Source organism: Miscanthus floridulus, chromosome 16 (genome assembly GCF_019320115.1).
Source record: "Miscanthus floridulus cultivar M001 chromosome 16, ASM1932011v1, whole genome shotgun sequence".
In the NCBI taxonomy this organism is placed as follows: domain Eukaryota; kingdom Viridiplantae; phylum Streptophyta; class Magnoliopsida; order Poales; family Poaceae; genus Miscanthus; species Miscanthus floridulus.
Genome location: NC_089595.1, coordinates 30,188,816 through 30,198,561, shown reverse-complemented (window position 1 = coordinate 30,198,561; position 9,746 = coordinate 30,188,816).

Below are 9,746 nucleotides of genomic sequence, written 5' to 3'. Positions count from 1 at the left end.
CTTGAGCCCGCCGATGAGGGTAGCTAATAAGCTAACACCCGAACAAAAGAGCAAAATGGCTGAAATATGCCTGAGCCTACCGGCCGAGAGCAAAATAGCTGAAAAGATGCTTGAGCCTGCCGATGAGGGTAGCTAATAAGCTAACACCCGAACAAAAGAGCAAAATGGCTGAAACATGCCTGAGCCTACCGGCCGAGAGCAAAATAGCTGAAAAGATGCTTGAGCCCACCGATGAGGGTAGCTAATAAGCTAACACCCGAAACAAAAAGCAAAATGGCTGAAAACATGCCTGAGCATCCCGGTCGAGAGCAAAATAGCTAAAAAGACGCTTGAGCCCGCCGATGAGGGTAGCTAAAAGCTAACACCCGAAACAAAAAGCAAAATGGCTGAAAACATGCCTGAGCATCCCGGCCGAGAGCAAAACAGCTAAAAAGATGCTTGAGCCCGCCGATGAGGGTAGCTAAAAGCTAACACCTAAAACTAGTCGACCAAAAATTAAGCTTAAAAAGACCCTCCAGCTCTTCGTTCCGGAAAGCAAGAGGCTCAGGGGCTACATCCAGATAGGAATACTTTTTCCTCAGAAAAGCACAAGCGCCACTCAAGAAAGCACTCGGATGCCAAAGTTTGTCAAGGCAACATTCTATGCCGAGTCATTTTACATAGCACAGACGAAAGGTTGTCAACACAAAGATCTACATCTAACAAGTCATAGCGCGGACAAAGCACTCGACGGATCACGAAAGAGGAAGAAAAGAAAAGTACTCGACAAATCGAGGGATTTCGTCAGGATAACGCACAGAGTGGTTTATAGGGCAGAGACAAAAACGGGGCAAAGTACTCAGCAAGTCAAGTAACTCCGACCACACCCGGGCAAAGAATACATCAACGAAAATAAAGAATCTTCATTTGAAGAGGAGTGTAATATTACAAGAGGCTGGTCAATTGAATCAAGCATTGTCATCAGGAAGGGAAATATCAATATTAAGACTATCTACAACCCTACTAGCTAAACCTTCGACCTCAGGCTCCATCCTCTCAATGGCATCAAGGTACTCTTGGCTATCAGCTTCCTCTGCTATCTTGGATAGAGGCGCCTCTGTAACAAGGACCTGGACCTAGGCCAGCACATTCTTAGTACATACTTGAGCGCATTTCTTCACGAACTCTTGGAAACGAGTCAGAATCCGAGGAATGAACTGAGCCCAAGATTGCCCGTCATCCGCTGGAGTCCGGAGAACATCAGCTACTAAACGAAAGGATTTCCACAAAACATTCCAATTTTCAGTAGCCGTCGCCAGCTTCCCAGACAAGTCTTCAATAGTTTTTTGGGCTTGCACAAGATCTTTATCAGCTCCATGCCTGATCAACTTAGCAAGTGCAAGTTCTTCTTCAGCATGAGTAATTACCTCCTCAGCCTTGTTATGACTTGTACGAATGAGAGTCTTTATTTCATCAATGCCCTTCGAGAGCTTTTTTCCTTCAACTCGGAGAGCTGGACAAGACACCAAACAACAAGTCAGCAGGAGGGAAAGGTTTGAATACTGAAAGAAACAAAGAGAACCCGGAATACCTTTACATTCTTTCTTCACAGCTTCCAAGCTCTTCATGGACTCCGAGTTCTTCGAGGCCTCCCGGATAGCAGCATCTTTCTGTTTCTCCAACTCCTAGGCAACAGTGTCTCTCTGTTTCTCTACCTCTACCACCCGGGCACGGAGAGCCTTTTCCTCTTTTTGATGCGACTTACGCTCAGCCTCCAACTCGGCCCAGAGAAGGTCAAGGTTAGTCTTCAGAGAACTTACCTCGGAGGACAACTTCTTCTCGGTTTCAGACGAAAAGAAGAAGCCAGTATGGTCACGAGAGAAAGTCTAAACAATTAAAGATAGAGAAAAATAAGGCATAAGGACGAAGGCAAAACAAATGGCCTAAGAAAGAATCTCAGAAAAACTTACATGAAGCTTCTCCCCGAAAGAAGTCGCAGAGGACGCCAAGCTCCCCCAGGCTACGGTCAGCTCCGATAGCCGATGGGTGGCATCGAACTATTGCACCATGTCATCGGTAAAAGAGGGACCGCTGGAAGCGAGAGAAGGGGAAGGAGAGGCTGGCTGGGGTGAAGAAGGAATGACCAAAGCAACCTCCCGGGAAGCCGAAGCCAATCCCTTAGAAAGACCCGACGCGACGGCCACAGTCACCTCCGGGGCAGCCAAGACCGCAACTTCGCCAGGTAGCTCCGAAGCCCCCGCAGCAACTTCACCAACAGTATGTTGCGAGTCCTGAGGCTCGGAACTCAATGGCACGGCAGAAGGCTGAGAAGAAGTCGATGAAGAAATGAGAGAAGACAAAAGACTGAAAATTGATAAAAGAAATCACCGATGAGAACCAGAAGAAGGAAGACAGAAGCAAAAGGATGAAACCAGAATCTACTCACCCAGCCACTTTCTTCTTCATGAAGCCAAAGAAGGCCTCGCAGGGGGGACCACGATGGCAAAAATGTCCCCGCCACCCGACGACGGGAGCGGGATAGCAGATACTGGAGCCACGGAAGAAGCCGGGGCTGGAGCCATGGAAGAACTCTGCACTGGAGGAGCGGTAGAGCTCGGTACCAAGGCTACTAAAGAACTCGACATCGGAGCTTTAGAAGAAGTTGGCACGGGAGCCTCAGAAGAACTCGTACCCGACGTCCGGTTACTTTAAAAAGTTCAAGACTAAAAGTCAAGACAAAGAAGAGAAATTCAATGCAACAGGAATATGAAAACAACTCACCGCCGCATGATGAGGGGTACTTCATCATCCTCCTCTCCCTCAACCAAGGAAACCAGAGCACCTGCTGAAAAAAGAATAAAAAGTACTCGGTTCAAGAGAAAAACAGGAAACAAAGGAACAAAGAGTATTAAATGTGCTCACCTAAGAGCATGCTAGCAACAACTGGAGTACCTGAGAGAGTACTTGGTTTGCGAGGCTTCTTGGAGATAGGTAGGCCAGATGAAGACCCGTCTGTTCGCCCCCTCTTCGAGACACTACGAGGACCGCGAGGGACTAGACGAGGAACATATTCTTCATATACATCAACAAATCCGGAAGAAACTCCAGGAAGCGCTGTGGAGGTTGGGGACTTACTAGTTGCAGAAGTTCCAGCAAGTTTATCCCTAGTCTCCGCCACGGCAGGGAGAACATCAAGAGGGATCGGGTCAACAAAGTTCCGCCCAAGCTCCTACGAAAAAGGATAAGATAGCAAGACAAGGAAAAGCTAAGCAAAAATGGATGCAACAAGAATACATAAAGTACCCAAACAAAGAAATAAACAACTCACAGCTAGGGGGTGGGTTGTTGGCAGAGAACTCAGAGATAGCAGGAGGAACAATGCTCACTCCTTTCAGCATCTTCTGGAGATGCTCGAGTACCTCCTCATCGGTCAGCTCAAGAGCTAAGACCATGCGTGGAAGGATCCTCGGCCCCAGAATACTCAAAGCCAAGGTGCTCCCGCTCTTTCAAAGGCTGACTCGCGATGAAGAAAACTCGAGACAATACCAAAACTTGTTAAAACCCTGCTGTTTTCAGCATGCTAATCCTATCAAGGAGTGGCTGGATCACTTGAATCTCAGCGGGTGACTCAAGTTTTTTGTCCCATCGGTAATTCACCACAGGACCAGATCTAGAGTGGACGACAAGGGAAGGGATCAAATTGGCAGCATAAAACCAGTCGCACACCAATCTTTTACAGAATCGACCAGGTCATAGTTAAAGAACTTGATCTTAAGACCCTGGCGAAACTGATCCGCAACCACTAAGAACGCTGGTTTCTTTCATGGTGGGGTTGAGGTTTCAGACGAAAGAAGTAGCGAAAAAAGAGATAGAGAAGGAGGGATTCCGAGGAAAGCTTCACAGAGATGAACGAAAAAGAAAGATGGAGAATGGCATTAGGGGTTAGATGGTTCAGACTAACCCTGAAATAACCAAGAAACTGATGAAGGAAGGCAGAAGCAGGAAGGCAAAGTCCAGTGCGGACAAAGGAAACAAAGAGGACAATCTCACCAGGACCTGGAGCAGGAACCTGATGCTCGCCCGGAACTCTCCATTCAGCGATGACTTTGCTTTGGATCAAGTCGTCGCTGACGAGCTCGCGCAGCTAATCTTTGCTTGTTGTTGGAGCCGGCCAAACCTTCTGAGCAGCCCTCATGGCTATAAACTCTTGGTTCTCAATCAAAGAAAGGGATGGCTCCTCGTCCACGAAGGTCGCCTAGGACTTGCTCGTGGTTTTCTTCTTACCCATGAACTAGCGGAAGTAAAAAGGTACTGGGAAAGATGAAGCTAGGATGATGGTGCTCGGGTGATGGCGACAATGGCGACGATAGATGATTAGGAGCTAGGGTTTGAAGACAAAAGAAAGGCAGTAAAGAAAAAGAGGACGAAGGGTCTATAAATAAATTTTACAGCGTTAGAAATGGCCCACCAGGCCCGTTAAAACACCGTGTGAGAACGCAACGGTCCATTTACCGACACAGCTAAAACGACGGAGGGCACAAATCCACACAATGGTACAATCCAACGGGCAGATTTCAGACTTATCTATCCAGCACTACTGCAGAGCCATCAGATAACTGCAAGAACAACCCATCCTCAAAGAAGAAAGGAAGGGTAACTTCTGAAAGAACAAAAGAACCCGGTTCTTGATAAAAAAGAACTCAGAAATTCCATAAGCAATATAGCAGGAAAAAGCATGGCAACTAAGAAGGCAAGAATCTTTTTTATTACAAATGAAATCAAGAAGTACAAGATTACACATCTTACAAGACCCGACGAACTCAGTACTACAACAAGCAAGGTAGCAAAGAGGAACCCGGACACGGCTAGGCTCTGGAACGACTACGTGTTCCAATTTGCTGCCAGGTAGAACAAACCGCCCTTGGCTATACTGTTTTCTTCAAAGGACGAACACAGTGCATCCAAGACGGAAATTAGCAGCACAGCAGGAAAGCATGGACCAAAGGAGGCTGGCAGGCATCTGTCTACCCAAGCCCGATGTGATGCAGGATCAGGTGTTGATCTGCACCGGACAGCCACAGGGCAGACAAAGAGCGTCAGCCAAGAACTGCTGGATGAAGGAACGAAGCCCACATCATAAGACTTCCTCCAACTACCGCCACCAACTTCCTGGTGCAACGCCACTGCGAGATTAGTCTACCTCTAACCCCTATCATAAGACTTCCTCCAGCTACGACGAGATACACAACAACTATAAGATACGCCTGGGGGCTGCTCAACTTCACAAACTACCATATCCATGACTACAAAGACTTCAGGCCACACAACAGAATGCTCAATGATTCAAAAACAAGCACCACAAGAGGGTATTTATAGACCAAAAGAGCGGTGCACATGAACCGGGAGCACCAAAGGTAAAGACCTAACAAAGGAAACAGTGAAAAGATAGAACTCAATGAAAAAGGACTCAGGCATGAAGGAATAGTGACCAAGGACAAGCATATTCGGAAGGATATACCACCACGGTACAACCTGTCAATAAACAACATTTACACCCAACCAACTCCACACAACCACATCCGACAACAGAAGACTAGCGGAGAGTATGCCAAGGCCATGTAACCGAGTTCTTTCCGAATAAAAGAACCCGGACATAAGCTCGAAGGCTAGATGCCGTGAAACTACAAGAATGACGGTTTAATCCAAGACTAAAGGGCTGCTTCGGAAAGATGTCGCAAAACTACTCAGATGATGACATAATCCAAGTCTCGAGGACTACTTCAGAACACAAATTTTCAAACAGCATAAAGATTCAAGACTCTCCAACTTTTTGTTCCAAATAGCAAGAGACTCGGGGGCTACACTCAGTGAGTGCCCTTTTTCTTCGAAAAAGCGCACGTCACCAAAAGACTTCCTCAACGTAGACCACTTCAAGACATTACGACAAAAAGAACCCGGAACGAGCCATATTCGAGTTCTTTTTGATAAAACTTCAACGAACCATCAGAGCAACTTCAAGACAAGATCCTCCAGCTCCTTGTTCCAAATAGCAAGAGGCTCGGGGGCTACAACCAGATGGATGTACTTTTTCTTCAAAAAGCACTCACCACTTGAAGATCCTAAGAAGCGCTATAAGGTTTCACTCCAGAAAGCACTCGGATGACATTTGTTCCTACTCAACAAGACCTGAAGGAGCAAAACAAGACTTTTAGAGCTCAACCATGAAGTGCTCGGGGGCTTGTCGATGCGGGACCCACAGGATACCCCGCAAGGGAGAGAGAAGATCTAGTCTAACTAGGATTCTTCCCATGTAATCTTAGTAGTAGTACTATTCAGTAATCCTACTAGGAACTCTCATTGTAAACCGACTAGGACTCTGGCCTCCTGACTATATAAAGGAGGGCAGGGCTCCTGAATAAGAGAACAACAATTGTACAACACTTTACAATCAATCCAACGCAAAGGCTAACGCCGACTGGATGTAGGGTTATTACTCGATCCACGATCGAGGGCCTGAACCAGGATAAATCGACTGTCTCTTGCGTTAACCATCGAGTTCAGCATACGCCGAAGCCCGAACATACTGTCCCGGGTACCCCCGTGGCAGGCTATCGGTGGTAAAACATCGACAGTGGCCCATCTCCCCTGTGAGGGTGAGTGGTGCGTGTATGTAGATGTATGTGTCTCTGTTGGGTTTCATAAATAAATATACGATAAATACTCCTTTCATTTCAAATTATAAGTCATTATGACTTTTCTAGATACATATAAGTTTTTGCTATACACATCATTATACACTATATGTCTAAATATATACATAGAAAACAATATGCATCTGAAAAATCAGAACGACTTATGTTCGATCATCTGATGTCATAAATATTAGTGTTTTTTTAAATCTGGTTAAACTTATAAAAGTTTAACTTAAGATAATTTAAAAGTTAATTTATTTGAGAACGTGACGAGTTGTGTAAGGCTGTGATTTGGAGTTTTCTTGCTGGCTCGAGGACCAACGGAGGAAAATCCTTCGTCAAGCATCAACCATGTATGACCGGGCGGGACCATGCAAGAAATAGACACGCGCGCCATGGGTGATCACGAGAGAGAGAGAGAGAGCACGTTGACGTGACAGCGATGCGAAGAAGAAGCACGATCGTTTTTTTAACAAGTTTGCACTTTATTATATGTGGGGAGAAACATTTACATCATGAAACATAAGATTTTGTACAAACTCTGGGAGAGGATCAATCCAAATATGCGGTCAATCCAGGTCTCAATTCAAACCAATCCGAGCAAGTTCATGTGCACACATATTGCTAGAGCGTGACACATGAACAACATTGACTCTTAAAAAATTCATGGACATCGGAAACTTTGCTTCTCTAAACAACACACCGGAAACTTTGCTTCTCTAAACAACACACCAGAAGCTGAAAAACAAAATTTGAAATTTGAAATTTGCAAGTTCAAACCAAAATTTAAAACCCTAAATGATTTCAAATGTAAAAGTGATGAATACAAAAGTTGTTCAACTCATCAAGATCTACAACTTTTATTTTGGTCATCTTGTTATTTGACTAAATTTGAACCTTTCAAATTTTGAAATTTAAAAAAAGACAAGTTCGAACCAAAATTTGAGACCCAAAATGATTTCAACATAAAAAGTGATGAATATGTAAAAGTGATGAATACAAAAGTTGTTCAACTCATCAAGATCTACAACTTTTATTTTGGTCATCTTGTCATTTGACAAAATTTGAACATTTCAAATTTGAAATTTAAAAAAATGACAAGTTCGAACCAAAATTTGAGACCCAAAATGATTTCAACATAAAAAGTGATGAATACCAAAGTTATTCAACTCATTAATATCTACAACTTTTATTTTAGTCATCTTGTCATTTGACAAAATTTGAACCTTTCAAATTTGAAATTTTGAAAAATGACAAGTTCGAACCCAAATTTGAGACCCAAATTGATTTCAACATAAAAAGTGATGAATACCAAAGTTGTTCAACTCGTGAATATATACAAGTTTTATTTTGGTCATTTCTTCATTTAACAAATTCTTAGCATACATTGTTCACTAATCTTACACATGTCTCATATAGTTTATAAAACCTTATGAGAGATGTGTCATATTTGTGAATAATGTCATTACCACTTTGTCATATGAAGAAATGACTAATACAAAAGTTGTATATATTGATGAGTTATTCAACTTTGGTATTTATCACTTTTTCAGCTGAAATCATTTGGGGTACCAAAATCTTGTTTGAAGTTGTATTTTTTTAAATTCAAAATTTAAATTGCTCAAACTTTTCATATGTATATATTGACAAAACCAACAAAATAAATTGATAGAGAATGATTTTAGAAAATTTTAGAAAAAAAAATCATCAGATTTGGAGTTAGTATGAGGAAGAAAAACTAGTTACAAAGTTGACCCACAGATTAAAAAGAGAAATCGCACTGTTTACTATGATCATGTAAGGATCATCTAGAACAGTGTGATTTCTCTTTTTAATCTATGGGTAAACTTTGTAACTAGTTGTTCTCCCTCATACTAACTCCAAATGTGATGGTTTTTTTTTCTAAAAATTTCTAAAATCATGCTTCAGCATTTAAGTTTGATCAAACTTGGATGTGACAATGTTTTACACATTTTAAAATTTGAAATTTGACAAGTTCAAACCAAAATTTAAAACCCTAAATGATTTCAGATGTAAAAGTGATGAATACAAAAGTTGTTCAACTCATCAAGATCTACAACTTTTATTTTGGTCATCTTATTATTTGACTAAATTTGGACCTTTCAAATTTTGAAATTTGAAAAAAGACAAATGGGCACTGTAGGGGCGGCTGGTGATTGAGCCGCCCCTACAGTGCCATCTGTAGGGGCGGCTGGGCTGCTGGGGCCCGAGGACGCCCACTGTAGGGGCGCCCCCAACCTCAGCCGTCCCTACAGTAAAAAATGCTCCGTTCCTACAGTAAGAATCTAGCGTAGTGTGAGTACCTCACCTTTGAGGTGATCGACTTCTCGAGCATCTACCACACATTTTTTTGGTGCCCAGCTATGAAAAGTTCATGTCGATCCTACATCTACCTCAAGCTCAAGATTCAGGAGCTAAATGGCACGATAACGGTTGGCACCAACTTCCAACATGCATGCGATTCACGATCGCGAAAGTTGTGACATGGCCGACACCCAGATTGTCTCGAAAGAGTTGGTGCTCATTAAGCAAGAAGTGGTTGAAGGAGAACCCAAAATGAAGAAGTCTGTGAGTTCAACCACATTTAAGCCCATTAAAACACAGAAACTGGGTTAGACTAGTTTTATCCTGACCGTGCTTTTCTCAAAGAAGTACTCCTAGGAAAAATTGTACCAAACAGAGTTACATATCTATATACCTAATGACTCTGTTCGCTTCTCTTATAATCCGTCTTTTTTAGCTTGTTTTTTCAGCCAGAATAGTATTTTTTTTCTCACCACAAATTAGCTGAAATAATGTTTCGGCTTTTTTTTCAGCGAAACAAACGGGACCAATATTAAAGAGAAAATTTCTCTCCTCCAATTATTTATCTGTTACTCTCTCTTGACCCATTTTTTGTCATCTACTCCTGGAGCATAAGAATCCTAACCGATCTTACTAAGAATAGTAATACGTGATTGATTAGACATAATAAGACTACTAGAGGTAAGACCCTAAGAGTTCTAATTGGTTTAATGTCCCATTTGGGATCCGTGCTCGTACGAGTTAGAATTG